A 15,807-nucleotide genomic window follows, 5' to 3' on the forward strand; every position below is an offset into this window, starting at 1 on the left:
CAATACGATATTTTCCGTTTTATTCTCTATTACTTGTTTTAATGATTCCTAACATCCCATTTGCTTTTTTGACTGCCACTGCACACTGCATGGATGTCTTCAGAGAACTATCCATGATGACCCCCAAGATCTTTCTCCTGATTAGTTGTAGGTAAATTAACCCCCCATCATATTGTATGTATAGTTGGGATTAATTTTTCCAATGTGCATTACTTTACATTTATCCACATTAAATTTCATTTGCCATTTTGTTGCCCAATCACTTAGTTTTGTGAGATCTTTTTGAAGTTCTTTACAGTCTGCTTTGGTCTTCACTATCTCCCTTTACAGAAACCATGTTGACTTTTGCGCAACAATTTATGCTCTTCTATGTGTCTGACAATTTTATTTTTTACTATTGATTCAACTAATTTGCCCAGTACTGACGTTCGACTTACTGGTCTGTAATTGCCAGGATAAACCTCTAGAGCCCTTCTTAAATATTGGCGTTACATTAGCTATCTTCCAGTCATTGGGTACAGTAGCTGATTTAAAGGACAGGTTACAAACCATAGTTAATAGTTCCACAATTTCACTTTTGAGTTCTTTCAGAACTCTTGGGTGAATGCCATCTGGTCCCAGTGACTTGCTACTGTTAAGTTTCTCAATTAATTCTAAAACCTCCTCAAGCGATACTTCAATCTGTGATAATTCCTCAGATTTGTCACCTACAAAAGACAGCTCAGGTTTGGGAATCTCCCTAACATCCTCAGCCGTGAAGACTGAAGCAAAAAATTCATTTAGTTTCTCGGTGATGACTTTATCATCTTTAAGTGCTCCTTTCGTGTCCTGATCGTCCAGGGGCCCCACTGATTGTTTAGCAGGCTTCCTACTTCTGATGTACTTAAAAAACATTTTGTTATTACCTTTTGAGCTTTTGGCTAGCTGTTCTTCAAACTCCTTTTTTGCTTTTCTTATTACATTTTTACATTTAATTTGGCAGTGTTTATGCTCTTTTCTATTTACCTCACTAGGATTTGACTTCCACTTTTTAAAAGATGCCTTTTTATCTCTCACTGCTTCTTTTACATGGCTGTTAAGCCACAATGGCTCTTCTTTAGTTCTTTTACTGTGTTTTTTAATTTGGGGTATACGTGTAAGCAGAGTCAGGATGAGCTCTACCCTGACATCTGGTGGTGAGGTGTGGCAAGCTGTGGAAAAGAACTTCAGGGGCTGATCTCATTTGCATAGGCACACCCACCCTGCCTAGAATGAGGCCATAACTGCCCAAATGGACACTTTGGCTGTTGTGGGATCCCCAGTGTCTCTGTTATTGGGGCGGGAAGAATAAATTGTTATTATCCTGATTATGGGAACTGTGCTGGGAACTGTACTTGGCCTTTTGTTATGATGGAAGGACTCACCATCATCTAAGTAGCACTCGCTAGGCAAGGGACATGGGTTCCAAAACTCTGTGAATTGAGAGAGGTTTGAGACAGGTATTTGTACCTGGTGGTGTGGGCCCCTTTGTGAGGGCCTGAAACACCAATTGCACCTCTGTCTCTCTCCACTGTAGAATGTTAGAGCTAATTTTGGGTCTATTAAGAGTCTTGCTACAGGTACTGTGCTGAATTCACTTTGGCCTTATGGTGCACCAGCACTAAGGCTCCCACTACTATGAGCTGAAATCACTGAGCACTGTGTCAAGTAGTGGGGAGCCGGAAGAACTAGAGTGCAGTGGTGCTGTTCGTGGATAGGCTGGCGGAGTGTTCATGAGACGGCGAGGCGAGCTGTGCAGAGCGGAGCTGTTCGTGAGACAGAGGAGCGTTCATGAGACGGCGAGCTGTGCAGAGCGGAGCCAGTCGTGGTGGAGCGGAGCCGTTCGTGAGACAGCGGAGCAGAGCAGAGCCCTGTGGGGCAGTCAGCTTCAGGACACGTAAGGTGCCCCTTACCTCTTTCCCCCCACACACAGGCACATTTTAGCCAGACTGGGGAGCAACACTCTGCAGATGAACTTTTGAACTCTGGGGCTGGACTTTTTGACCTTTGGGTGATTTGTGGATTGCTGGACTCGAGACGTTTGGGTTCTGGGACTCAAGAACCCGAGGGAAAGGATGTGGCCCAATTTGCTGGGGTGGGTCTTTGCTTATGGTTTGGTTAATTAACACTAGTTGTGGTGTTTCCCCAATTTAATGCTGATGTCGTTTACCTCATGTTATTAAAGATTCTCTGCTACACCGAGACTCTGTGCTTGCGAGAGGGGAAGTATTGCCTCTTTGAGGTGCCCAGGGGGTGTGTAGCATTTTCCCAGGTCACTGGGTGGGGGCTCGAGCCAGTTTTGCATTTGCTTTGATGAGAGGGAACCCCTGTGTACTGAACCCGGCCCTTGCTGCTATCAACTTTTGCCTGGCAGAAGGGTTACATAAGTTTAAGTTGTGCCTCTATTATGGTGTCTTTGAAAAGTGTCCATGCAGCTTGCAGGGATTTCACTCTAGTCACTGTACCTTTTAATTTCTGTTTAACTAACCTCCTCATTTTTGCATATTCCCCTTTCTGAAATTAAATGCCACACTGTTGGGCTGTTGAGGTGTTCTTCCCACCACAGGAATGTTAAATGTTATTATATTACGGTCACTATTTAACTTTCAGAGGTGGGGAGGCACAGCAAGCCTTCTGATGGTTCCGTGGTTATGGTAGGAGTGGGAGCATCAAGTCACATCACCACTCACTCAGGTTGGACCTGGCCAACCCTCTGTCATGAGTGAGAGTGGCACTGCACCCTGGTGCATGGGGATCACGGCACCATTCAGGTTTGGCCCAACTTCCTCAAGCAGAATGTGCTAGCCCAGGCAGCTGCCTAGTTTTCCTCTAGGTAGAGTGGCCCCTGCTCCTGCGAATAGAAAATGAAAGCCAAGGTGCAAAAAGAAAGATCTGCTGCAGCAAATGTCCTCTTGGAGGAACAAAAGCTGCCCTGGGGAAAGAGATTGTAATTGACAAAGTGGAGTTAAATGATGCCTGGAGCCTAGTTACCGGTTAGAATTTTATATTAGAAATATAAACTGAAATATAAAAATTATAAACTTTTGCATGCAGCAGAGTAGGACTGAGAGAATTAAGGTCTGAATTCTCTCACTGAAACTAAATTGGTTAAGTTCTATTTTGTACATTCAAGCTTACACGTTGTGTCTGGCCTAGTATTTGGGGCACATAATGAAAAATATATGAAAGAATTTTCCTCCAAATATTTAAAAACAAGGCATTTACAAATTAAAACTCCAATAATGGGGCTAATCCAAATCCTATGGAGGATTTGAAACTCCTGCTCTGAGTATTCATTTAGAAAATAATTAACCATAAGTAGAAAAAAAAAAAATCAAACCCAGGGAGTTAACTGACCCACAGGACAATTTCAACAAGATCCAGTTGACAAAGTGGCCACTGGCCAACTCAAAAGAGCAGCTGCTTGTTCTAGGATACTCTGCAATTGTTAAGGCATTTAATTGTATGCCTACCAGGTAACAGTGCACTCATTACTACATCTTCAGGGACGGGAAGGTATGATGCAGTAGGAATTAACACATGTAAGCAAGTAACATATAGCGACAAAAGAGACCAGACCTCTAACTGTAAGTATTTTTTAAATGAATGTGAAGTGCAATGAAGTAGCCTCAGATGCATGAATTCCAACCTACAGAATGTTTAATCTGATTCCATTAGAATTATTCATCCTTAAAGATGGTATTTCAGTCACCACTGCTATATGGTGTTTCTGAAATTAATTCAGAATTTTAGTTTCAGCAGTTTCCTGTGCCAAAGCCTTAAACAAAAAAAACCTCAATATTAAACACACATTGGTTCATTTATATACTCAAGGCTTTGGCATGCAGGCATACTTGGCAACCATGACTGTGACTAGACAACAGCAAATAAGCTTATGGTCACAAAGGCCAATGACTCAAGACCAATATCTACACTTTGGACCTCTGAGTCGTATATTACTGAATTGCTAGTGGGTCAGTGACCCACAACTCCATAAACAATGGAAACAAAAAAAGTTAAAAAAAATAATCTGGCACATAGGGAATCCATTAACACGACAGTCCTCTGTTGAACCTAAAAGTCAAGAATAGGCCAATCCAAGCAAAATAGGCTAAGCTTGTTGAGGAGAAAGCCTGCATCAGGCTTTACAATTGCTGGCTTCAGTTTACTTAAAAAGCAGAGGGGAGGATCTGACATGTTTAAAGTAAGTTAAGTGAATTGTTTTTATATTGTATAATTGCAATAGGGTCCTTGGGAGGGCTTGGTAGCCTAGTGACTGGCACCCACACAGTAGTTGGGGCAGTGGGAGGGGAGCCAAGACCTGCCTACTCCACCAGGATCTGACCCAGGGCCCTAGATGTTTAGCCTCTGAAGGGGTCTCTAAGTTACCCTCCCTGGGTCACCTCCTCCTGCTGCTTTCCTCCCTCAGCTTCTGGTCCCAGGTAAAAGAAAAAGAAACCAAACGATCAACCCCAACTGCGCTCAGCATATAGTACTGTTCCCTCAGGGAGGCTTCTCCGGCCCCTTTCTCAGGAACCCTCAGCTTCAGCCTCCCCATTCTGAGCTGGGTTCCTCCTTTTTCAACCCAGTTAATAATGTGCAGGGCCAGAGGTGGGGGGCTACTTGGGCCCAGTACTGTCCTTTAACCCTTTCCAGCCCAGTGTGGGGTTGTATACCCCATCACAATGAACTTTTATTGTATGAAAAAGGTAAGGACTATACATTACAGTATATCTTTCTTTCTGTTTATCTCACGCTTAGTTTTCATGTTGTTTCATAAAGGATCCTCCAGTAATGGTCTATTTATACCTCAGGAGTTTATCATTTAAGTGTTCAACTTCTCTATAATCTGTAAGTAACAGAATGAGATATTAGGGCCTTTGATTAAATGCTGATGATGTGTTTTGGAGTATTAATTTCCTCTTCCATTGTAAAGACAAATACACATTATGACAAAAGGGTTCAGAAGAGACTTGGTAGATTTTCTTTTAGGGAAAATGTGTGTGTTTGTTTTTTAATAGTCAAAGACTTATGTTAGCTGGTCCTGCAAAATGCTGCGCATATGAAGGATTTATAATTGTATCTGAATTAAATCACTGATGATCATAATTAAGGTAAGAACTGCACATAAAAAAACGCCTCAGAAATAGTTATCTCATTCTCTACAGAGAGGAGGTCCACACATCTATCTGTCACAACCCAATAGGTCCATCATCCTACATGTATGCAGGTTCCTCACTGGTTTACAAGTAAAAAGCAGATCAGCTGCTCTTCTTTTGAGGTGCTATATTGTAATGGTTTGCTGATAGATTTAGATTATTTGCTTCACAAGTTAGTGTTTCATTTGTAGTCTGGGAAACAGAATTACACACATACCAATGTCATGTATTTCTGAACTTTCCGTGCACCCTGTACAGCACATGATGTACTTTCTTTTGCTGGAACCGTAGTTAAGGTAGTACATCTTTAATTGCAACATTTTGTCACACTGAAGGCTTAAAGAGTGTCTACAAGACTTAAGAGCATATCCTGAAGCGCTTCAGGCGCTAATGTAGGACTCACACAACTGAGTACCTGGCTGAAACAACAAAACGTAACCTGATCTCTGTGTGGCTTGTTGTATTTTGGTAATATCCTGCCTAATGTCCCTCATATGACTGCTTTAAATATTGTTCTATAAAAGACACATAGTGTGCTTGTTCAGGAATGGAAATATTCTCTATAGTTAGAGAAAATGGCCTTTATTTCTCATTTTCTATTAAGATGGCATGAGGAAACTCATTCTGAAGCAATACAAGTCAACACTTTGGGCTAAAATGGAAAATGGAAGAAATGTTCCAAAAGAAAAAGGAAACAGTTTGAAAGTTCTGATTTTCAGAACTCCACCTGACCACTTGAGTTAACCTCATTGTGCCAAGAGCATTCCACGCACAGAAACCAAAACCACATATTTTTGGCATGAGAAACTTGGGCTCCAAAAAGTAAATTTTGGAAGTTATAAGCACCTGAAAATAGGTGTTTATAGTTTAAGAGCCTTCTCAGCTGTTTTTATAGCAATGCTATAGGGAAGCTCTTGTACTTAGTCCTTGAATTGAGAGAAATGGCTGGCTTCATTCCAATATTCAGATTTATTTTTTTTTTTAAAGTAGCTGTTTCAGCATGGATAGAATAAACACTCGTTATATAGAAGAATTAACGCACAAGTCAGTTGTTGATGCCAACAATATCCTTCAAGCAGCGCTTTAGCGTTAGTTTGTGGAAACGACAGAGCAACCTAAATGAACTCAGAATTTCAACGGAGAACTCTTTATATCCCTCTAATTGGGTGGACACATCAATCTTTGTTAGAGCACCTCACTGAATCATTTGTTGTTTACTGAGGCATATGCTGGAAGATTCCATTGGCATGCCTTCAGGGGTCACTGAGGAGCCTCTTTCATTGAGATTAAAAATGAAGTTGTCGTTAGCGGCTTTTTCATAAACGAGATTTGCATTTGACCCACACCGGAAACTCACTTTGTTGTGATTTAGAAAGAAATGTTTGTTCTTCCAAAAGAGTGCAGGGGACTGTTCACATCCACGCTAGATTTTTGTAGTGACCAGACACTATTAAAGTGGTGTTCTAATAAAAAATTTATATAGAATCTGTTTCTTCCGGTTCTCACAAAAGGCTCCTTTTACCCACCCAACCTTCTTACTATGAAAAGCCATAACAGCCATTTGGGCCTGATCAAAAACCCACTGAAGTCAATAAAAGTCTTTCAATTGATTTCAAGTTTTGAATCAGGCCCTTAAGCATATGTCTACACTGCAGCTGAGAGGTGTCCCAGCCTGGGTAGACAGACTCACACAATCTTAGCTCAAGATAGCACACTAAAAATAGCAGCGTGGACATTGTGGCACAGGTGGCAGCTCAGACTAACCATCTGAGCTCACACCTAAAGGGCATTCACATATTGCCTTAATCAAGCAGTATACTGGATTACTCCATCTGATCACAATCTCCTGAAACATTAGTCGCAAAACTTCAATTTCATCTTAGACCATTATTATTAATAGATTAATATCCGTGACATACAAAATGGAAACAAATATGCTCACCTATATAGTACTTGTCATCTAAATATAAAATTACACTGTACCATTAACGTAATTAAGTTCCCTTATTCTTTGGGAGCCAAGCAAAGTGTGTTTTATGGATAGGCAGTACTATCAATTAGTGACTAGCGCCTCAAGTGATTTGGAGCCAGAGTCCTAAAACACCATTATATGATATGATAGGATATATGATGATATAACAGTATTGCACATGTATGAGCCATATTAGAGAACTGGCTCCTGCGAAGTCAGTATTTATATTAGAGATTGAAAATCACTCATGTCATTCATTTATACAAGACCTGTGCACCAGTCCATGTCTAATATAATGAATGAGCTGGATAGAATGAGACCCCTCCCCTTCAATTTCTCAAGTCAACATATGGATAAAAATTTTAAGTATTCAGTAATTTAAAAGTTCGGACTCATTTTAAAAATTTAGAATGTATAGCCATTTATAGAGAGCTAAGCTCACCAAATCAAAGTATTTAAATAAAATTAGAGAAGACGCATTCAACGTATTTTGCATTACATGTCTATGGACAGTGGAAGCATGTGACTAAGAGAACCAGGCAGAGGAAAAGACGGGCAAGTGAAGGAGAAATAGAGCTCAAGAACAGGTTTACAGAGTTGGAAAATGAAGAAGGGGCTCAGCAGGTGGTCACTGAAGGTAGAAGGGCAAGGAAGAAGAGAAGAGCGGCTAGTCCTATAGGAAAAGGAGAAGAGTCAATGGAGACTACACCAAATATGAGCCCCAGGAGGATACAGCATGGGTTGAAGAGGATTACAAGGGAGAATAGGAATGGAAAGAACTTGCAGCCAGAAGGAACATGGGATAGACCGGAGAATCACACCGTCACCAGGAAAAGGCAGGTCTATGTGATCGGGGACTCCTCACTGAGAAGAATGGACAGGCCTGTAACCACAGCTGATCCAGAGAATAGAAGGGTGTGCTGTCTTCCAGGTGCTAAGACACAGGATGTGGCCCTGAGGTTGAAGAGGATTCTAAAGGGAGCGAGAAGGAATCCACTGATAGTCCTTCATGTGGGAACAAATGATACGGCTAGATTCTCGCTGGAACGTATCAAGGGAGACTATGCCAGGCTGGGGAAGACGCTTAAGGAAATCGAGGCTCGGGTGATCTTCAGTGGGATTCTGCCTGTTCCTAGAGAAGGGGAACAAAGGTGTTACAAGATTATGACTTATCAACAGATGACTCAGCTAGTGGTGCTATAAGGAGGGCTTTGGGATTATATGGCCACTGGGAGGCATTCATGGACAGAGGACAGTTCTCTCGGGATGGACTTCATCTGAGTAGGGAAGGAAATAGACTTCTAGGATGGAGGCTGGCAGAACTGATTAAGAGAGCTTTAAACTAGGAATTTGGGGGAGATGGTTGGCAGATGTCCAGGTAATCTCCACGCCGGATTTTAACATTGTTTTCTTCCCTCTCAAAGTAAGAAAGGATACAGCCGTGGGTACGAGAATGGACATAAGGAGGAAGGGCAGTGTGGATACCAGTCTAATAGGTCATACTGGCTGTAGAATGACCGGGCCTAATCGGGTAAAGAATGTGACCAAGGCCAAACAGCAAAAATTAAGATATTTGTACACCAATGCGAGGAGCCTAGGTAACAAAATGGAGGAACTAGAGCAGGGGTCAGCAACCTTTCAGAAGTGGTATACCGAGTCTTCATTTATTCACTCTAATTTAATGTTTCGCATGTCAGTAATACATCTTAACATTTTTTAGAAGGTCTCTCTCTATAAGTCTATATATTATATAACTAAACTATTGTCATATGTAAAGTAAACAAGGTTTTCAAAATGTTTAAGAAGCTTCATTTAAAATTAAATTAAAATGCTGAACTTACGCCGCCTGCCCACTCAGCCCGCTGCCAGCCTGGGGTTCCATTCACTTAGGCCGGCAGCAGGCTGAGCGGGGCCTGCGGCCAGGAACCTGGCTGGCAAGGGGCCGGCAGCCAGAACCCCAGACCGGCAGTGGGCTGAGCGGCTCAGCCTGCTGACACTCAGCCCGCTGCCGATCTGGGGTTCCGTCCGCCAGTTCCTGCCAGCCAGGATCCCGGCTGCCAGCCCCACTCAGCCCGCTGCCGGTCTGAAATCCTTGCCCTGCCCATATACAGTGGGTACTACCTTCTCCCTGGTTCTAGCCCATTCTCTTCCTCTCTCTCTGCCCTGAGCTAAGGGTGGGAGTGCACTGAGCACAGAGCTGGGGGTGAAGGAGCAGGCTGGGGGTTGGGGTGTAGGGTCTGGCCAGGAGCTATAATGAGGGAGGGGGCTCAGGTTTGGGGCAGGAGGTTTGGGGGTGGAGCGCTTACCTGGGCAGCTCCCATTTGGTGCAAGGGGTGCAGATGGGAATGTGGGGGGGGTTGTTCAGGAGCTCCCATTTGGTGCTCAGGGTGGGGGTGGGAATGTGGGGGATGCAAGAGTCAGGACATGGGGTGTGGGGGGGCTGGGGTCAGGGCAGAGGGCTGGGGGTGTGGGCTGGGGTCGTGGGGGTGTTCCCAGCCCCTTGCCCCGAGAGGCTCATGGTAGGAGGCTGGAGGGGATACGCCCTGATTCCACCCCCCCGTCCCCATGGCCCCATCCCCACTTCTTCTCCACCTCCTCCCCCAGGCAGGGAGTGCACTGCGGCTCCACTTCTCCCCGTCCCCTGCAAGGGCCATCAGCTGATCGGCAGCAGGGAGGGAGAGGAGGAGGGGCAGGAACCCAGCAAGCTGGGGGAAGAGGCAGGGGAGCAGGGAGCTTGCCTGGTCTGCAGCAGCACCGGCAGGACCAAGCTTCTTCACCCTGCCCCAGCGGGGGGGGTGGGGGGGCATGTTTTTTAATGGCATGCTGCTGCCTGCCGGGATCCCAGCTTGGGTTCGGCAGCGGGCTGAGCGGGGCCGGTGGCTGGGACCCGGCTGGCAGCAGCGTGCCATTAAAAATCGGCTTGCGTGCCATCTTTGGCACGTGTGCCATAGGTTGCCAACCCCTGAACTAGAGCTACTGGTGCATGAAGTGAAACCAGATATTATAGGGGTAACAGAAACATGGTGGAATAGTAGTCATGACTGGACTACAGGTATTGAAGGGTATGTGCTGTTTAGGAAAGACAGAAGGTAAAGGTGGTGGAGGAGCACTGTATATCAGTGATGAGGTAGAGTGTAAAGAAATAAGAAGCGATGGAAGGGATAAGACAGAGTCCGTCTGGGCAAAAATCACATTGGGGAAGAAAACTATGAGAGCCCCCCCTGTGATAGTGCTTGGGGTGTGCTACAGACTGCCAGGATCTAATTTGGATACAGATAGAGCCCTCTTTAATGTTTTTAATGAAGTAAATACTAATGGAAACTGCGTAATCATGGGAGACTAACTTCCCAGATATAGACTGGAGGACAAATGCTAGTAATAATAATAGGGCTCAGATTTTCCTGGAAGTTATAGCTGATGGATTCCTTCGTCAAGTAGTTGCTGAACCGACTAGAGGGGATGCCATTTTAGATTTGGTTTTGGTGAGTAGTGAGGACCACAGAGAAGAAATGGTTGTAGGGGACAACCTTGGCTCAAGTGATCATGAGCTAATTCAGTTCAAACTGAATGGAAGGATAAACAAAAATAAATCTGTGTCTAGGGTTTGATTTCAAAAGGGCTGACTTTCAAAAATTAAGAAAATTAGTTAGGGAAGTGGATTGGACTGAAGGATTTATGGATCTAAAGGCAGAGGAGGCCTGGGATTACTTCAAGTCAAAGCTGCAGAAGCTATCGGAAGCCTGCATCCCAAGAAAGGGGAAAAAATTCATAGGCAGGAGTTGGAGACCAAGATGGATGAGCAAGCATCTCGGAGAGGTGATTAAGAAAAAGCAGAAAGCATACAGGGATTGGAAGATGGGAGGGATCAGCAAGGAAAGCTACCTTATTCAGGTCAGAACATGTAGGGTTAAAGTGAGACAGGCTAAAAGTCAAGTAGAGTTGGACCTTCCAAAGGGAATTAAAACCAATAGTAAAAGGTTCTACAGTCATATAAATAAGAAGAAAACAAAGAAGGAAGAAGTGGGACCGCTAAACACTGAGGATGGAGTGGAGGTTAAGGATAATCTAGGCATGGCCCAATATCTAAACAACTACTTTGCCTCAGTCTTTAATGAGGCTAATGAGAATCTTAGGGATAATGGTAGCATGACAAATGGCAATGATTATATGGAGGTAGATATTACCATATCTGAGGTAGAAGCAAAACTCGAACAGCTTAATGGGACTAAATCGGGGGGCCCAGATAATCTTCATCCAAGAATATTAAAGGAATTGGCACATGAAATTGCAAGCCCATTAGCAAGAATTTTTAATGAATCTCTAAACTCGGGGGTTGTACCGTATGATTGGAGAATTGCTAACATAGTTCCTGTTTTTAAGAAAGGAAAAAACGTGAACAGGGTAACTACAGGCCTGTTAGTTTAACATATGTAGTATGCAAGGTCTTGGAAAAAATTTTAAAGGAGAAAGTAGTTAAGGACATTGAGGTTAATGGTAAATGGGACAAAATACAACATGGTTTTACAAAAGGTAGATCGTGCCAAACCAACCTGATCTCCTTCTTTGAGAAAGTAACAGATTTTTTAGACAAAGGAAACGCAATGGATCTAATTTACCTAGATTTCAGTAAGGCTTTTGATACAGTGCCACATGGGGAATTATTAGTTAAATTGGAAAAGATGGGGATCAATATGAAAATTGAAAGGTGGATAAGGAATTGATTAGAGGGGAGACTACAACAGGTACTACTGAAAGGTGAACTGTCAGGCTGGAGGGAGGTTACCAGTGGAGTTCCTCAGGGATCGGTTTGGGGACCAATCTTTTTATTACTGAGCTCGGCACAAAAAGTAGGAGTGTGCTAATCAAGTTTTCGGATAACACAAAGCTGGGAGGCATTGCCAATTTAGAGAAGGACCAGGATATCATACAGGAGGATCTGGATAACCTTGTAAACTAGAGTAATAGTAATAGGATGAAATTTAATAGTGAGAAGTGTAAGATTATGCATTTAGGGATTAATAACAAGAATTTTAGTTAAAAGCTGGGGACGCATCAATTAGAAGTAACGGAGGAGGAGAAGGACCTCGGAGTATTGGTTGACCACGGGATGACTATGAGCAACCCATGTGATATGGCAGTAAAAAAAGCTAATGCGGTCTTGGGATGCGTCAGGCGAGGTATTTCCAGTAGAGATAAGGAGGTGTTAGTACCATTATACAAGGCACTGGTGAGACCTCACTGGAATATTATGTGCAGTTCTGGTCTCCCATGTTTAACAAGGATGAATTCAAACTGGAACAGGTACAGAGAAGGGCTACTAGGATGAGCCGAGGAATGGAAAACCTGTCTTATGAAAGGAGACTCAAGGAGCTTGGCTTGTTTAGTCTAACTAAAAGAAGGCTGAGGGGAGATATGATTGCTCTCTATAAATATATCAGAGGGATAAATACCAGAGAGTGAGAGGAATTATTTAAGCTCAGTACCAATGTGGACACAAGAACAAATGGATATAAACTGGCCATCCGGAAGTTTAGATTTGAAATTAGATGAAGGTTTCTAACCATCAGAGGAGTGAAGTTCTGGAACAGCCTTCCAAGGGAAACAGTGGGGGCAAGACCTATCTGGCTTCAAGATTAAACTCGATAAGTTTATGGAGGAGAAGGTATGATGGGATAACATGATTCTGGCAATTAACTGACCTTTAAGTATTGTGACAGGGACAGACCAGATGCTACAAGAGAGTGCTTGAAGGCAGATATATTAGCCCCAGGTTAGGTAGGTCCCTTTTTCCAGGGTAAGGTAACAGGGAAGCTTCCAGAACAATCAGGAACTTTCTGGAAACAATTCAGGCAGACAGGCTGATTAGAACACCTGCAGCCAATCAAGAAGCTGCCAGAATCAATTAAGACAGGCAGGGTAATCAGGGCACCTGGGTTTTTAAAAAAAGGAGCTCACTTCAGTTTGTGGTGCGCATAAGGAGCTGGGAGTGAGAGGACGTGCTGCTGGAGGACTGAGGAGTACAAGCGTTAACAGACCTCAGGAGGAAGGTCCTGTGGTGAGGACAAAGAAGGTGTTGGGTGGAGGCCAAAGGGAAGTAGCCCAGGGAATTGTAGCTGTTGTGCAGCTGTTCCAGAAGGCACTCTAGACAGCTGCAGTCCACAAGGCCCTGGGCTGGAACCCGAGGTAGAGGGTGGGCCCGGGTTCCCCCCAAACCTCCCAACTCCTGACCCAACACAGGAGCTTCCACCAGAGGTGAAGGTCTCTGAGCTGGTCCCTGACCCACATGATGGATCAGCAGAAACTGCGGGGATTGTTCTTACTCTTTTTTCCCCATGCTGGCCAATGATGAGGTTATCTGAGTGAATGGCAGATTTAAGCCATGAAAGTGGCCAAACTGAGGGCTGCCATAAATCTCTGAGTAAAGCAAAATCCGCCAATAAGCACAGGACCCACCAAGGTAGAGGAGGAACTTTGTCACACTACTGATGGTAAATATGCCCATGGCCTGTGATGGTATGTTAGATGGGGTGGGATCTGAGTTACTACAGAGAAATCTTTTCTGGGTATCTGGCTGGTGAATCTTGCCCACATGCTCAGGGTTCAGCTGATTGCCATATTTGGGGTTGGGAAGGAATTATCCTCCAGGGCAGAATGGAAGAGACCCTGAGGTTTTTTGCCTTCCTCTGCAGCATAGGGCACCGGTCACTTGCTGGAGGATTCTCTGCACCTTGAAGTCTTTAAACCATGATTTGAGGACTTCAGTAGCTCAGACATAGGTGAGAGGTTTATTGCAGGAGTGGCTGGGTGAGATTCTGTGGCCTGCATTGTGCAGGAGGTCAGACTAGATGATCATAATGGTCCCTTCTGACCTTAATATCTATGAAAAACACTCTCAGCTGGATTCTGTACAGTACTTTTTTATTCAATTTAAACAACTGAATAAAGACATTCAATAGTCTGTATTATGCAGCCGTTTTTAGTATTGAAACATTGATACTCATTTTAATGACTTAAAAGAAAATGAATGGACAATGGCCTAAATTTACTAGGCTAGGATATTTCCAACTGTTGTCCAGCTTTCACTCATTGTTTGGAACAGGAAGGCTTTCTCCTAATTGGTTTCTCAAAAATTACAGCTGTAGTAATATTTTTTTAAAATCTAGTCTCTGTACACATGTAGAAGAGATCTAGCACTGGGTGTCATTGTAGGGTAGATATGACTGATGAGTTAGTACAAGAGATGGCCATGTAATTGCTTGATTAGCCTCATAACAGAGTAGAACATTTCACAAGGGTAGGAGTATTGCCTCAGTGCCATGGCCAGACTTCAGTTTAGGTAACTACATCCTGCCTAGCTAATGTTCTTCACTTCTCTTCTGAGAGAGATTTGCATGATGTTGCTGGACCAAAATGGCTATTTTAAGGGTGGCTGTGGGATACCTGAATTTATCTAGGACCAATTCTAGAAATGCTTCTAAGCAGGGTGAATCAAAACTACTCCTGTTGCTAAGACCTATGCTTAACAATATTTGCAAGATCAGACATTTCTTTATTAAAAGTTTTGGAATCTTTCATAACGAATCAGATTTATGTAGACTAAGGAGTATGTTACATTATTTGGTTCATCTATGTTGTGTTTGTTATGTAACGACACACAAAGATAGTGATTTTTTTTAATTCAAATATTTTAATATGTTAATTTATTGATCACTGATCTTGTTTAGTTTTATCAAGCAGTATATTTTATACTTTGAATAAGCCAGTATCTATTGGAAACCAAGAGTTACGGCAGATAAGCAAGCTCTATACCTCACCTTCTAAAACAAGTTATCAATTGACTCTTACAAATTTGGTCTTTGAAACCTCAGTGCACTCTTGGTAAGTCAATGGCAGAGCTGATCAAAACAGCTTTCTAAAAAAAATGCAAATATTTTGAAGTCATTTTCATTGTGTTAGTCTTTGTAACAGAACTTTTTTTACTGAAAGTTTTAATTTATTGGTTTTAATTTGCAAAATAAGTTTTGGGTTTGTGTTTTGTTTTTTTTTAAAGTGAAATGTTTTTCAAAAATTCCACAATGTAATGAAGATGCACTAAACATCACAAAGTCTTTTCAAGATTAATTTTTTTAAACACCAATTTGGAAAAAAAAGAAATGAAAGTTTTTGATAAAAAGCTTTCTAATTTTTTTAAGGTCACATTTTTCAAAAAACACTGAGTCCAAAAAAGAATTAAACGACAGACCCCCCCAAAAAAAGTCCTATAAGCTCTAGAAACAGAGTGAAATTCTGGCCACAGACTTTTTTTGGGGGGGCGGGCAGAAAGTGGAGCAGGACTTCACCCCATGTTTTGCCATTTACTTAAACTGAACCAGTATCAAGTCCTTAGCTAAACATACACAGTATAGTTAAGGATACACCTACAGATTTTATTGGAAAAACATCTTCTGAGTGTGTTCAGCTTGCTATTTTCAAACATTCATAGTATTTTTGAAGGAGGGAGTGGGGAAAATATATGCTTGGATAGGAATTTGATTTACAAATCCAAGCAAAGCCATTAGCCTTTAAAACTGTCATTGCCAAGTTTCAAATCTCAAGCTTTTTTGGATATAGCCCTGTTAATAAATTAAATAAATAAAATTAAATAAATAGTTAAATTTA

At 42.6% G+C, this 15,807-nt stretch overlaps 1 protein-coding gene across 1 annotated transcript in view; it reads right to left on the reverse strand.

The window, feature by feature from the left end:
- Positions 1–15,807, reverse strand: part of BASP1 (brain abundant membrane attached signal protein 1) — an 82,413-nt gene that overhangs the window by 41,700 nt on the left and 24,906 nt on the right. The gene's annotated exons all lie outside the window — the stretch shown is intronic.

The sequence above is a fragment of the Chelonia mydas genome, chromosome 2, assembly GCF_015237465.2.
Source record: "Chelonia mydas isolate rCheMyd1 chromosome 2, rCheMyd1.pri.v2, whole genome shotgun sequence".
Classification (NCBI taxonomy): domain Eukaryota; kingdom Metazoa; phylum Chordata; order Testudines; family Cheloniidae; genus Chelonia; species Chelonia mydas.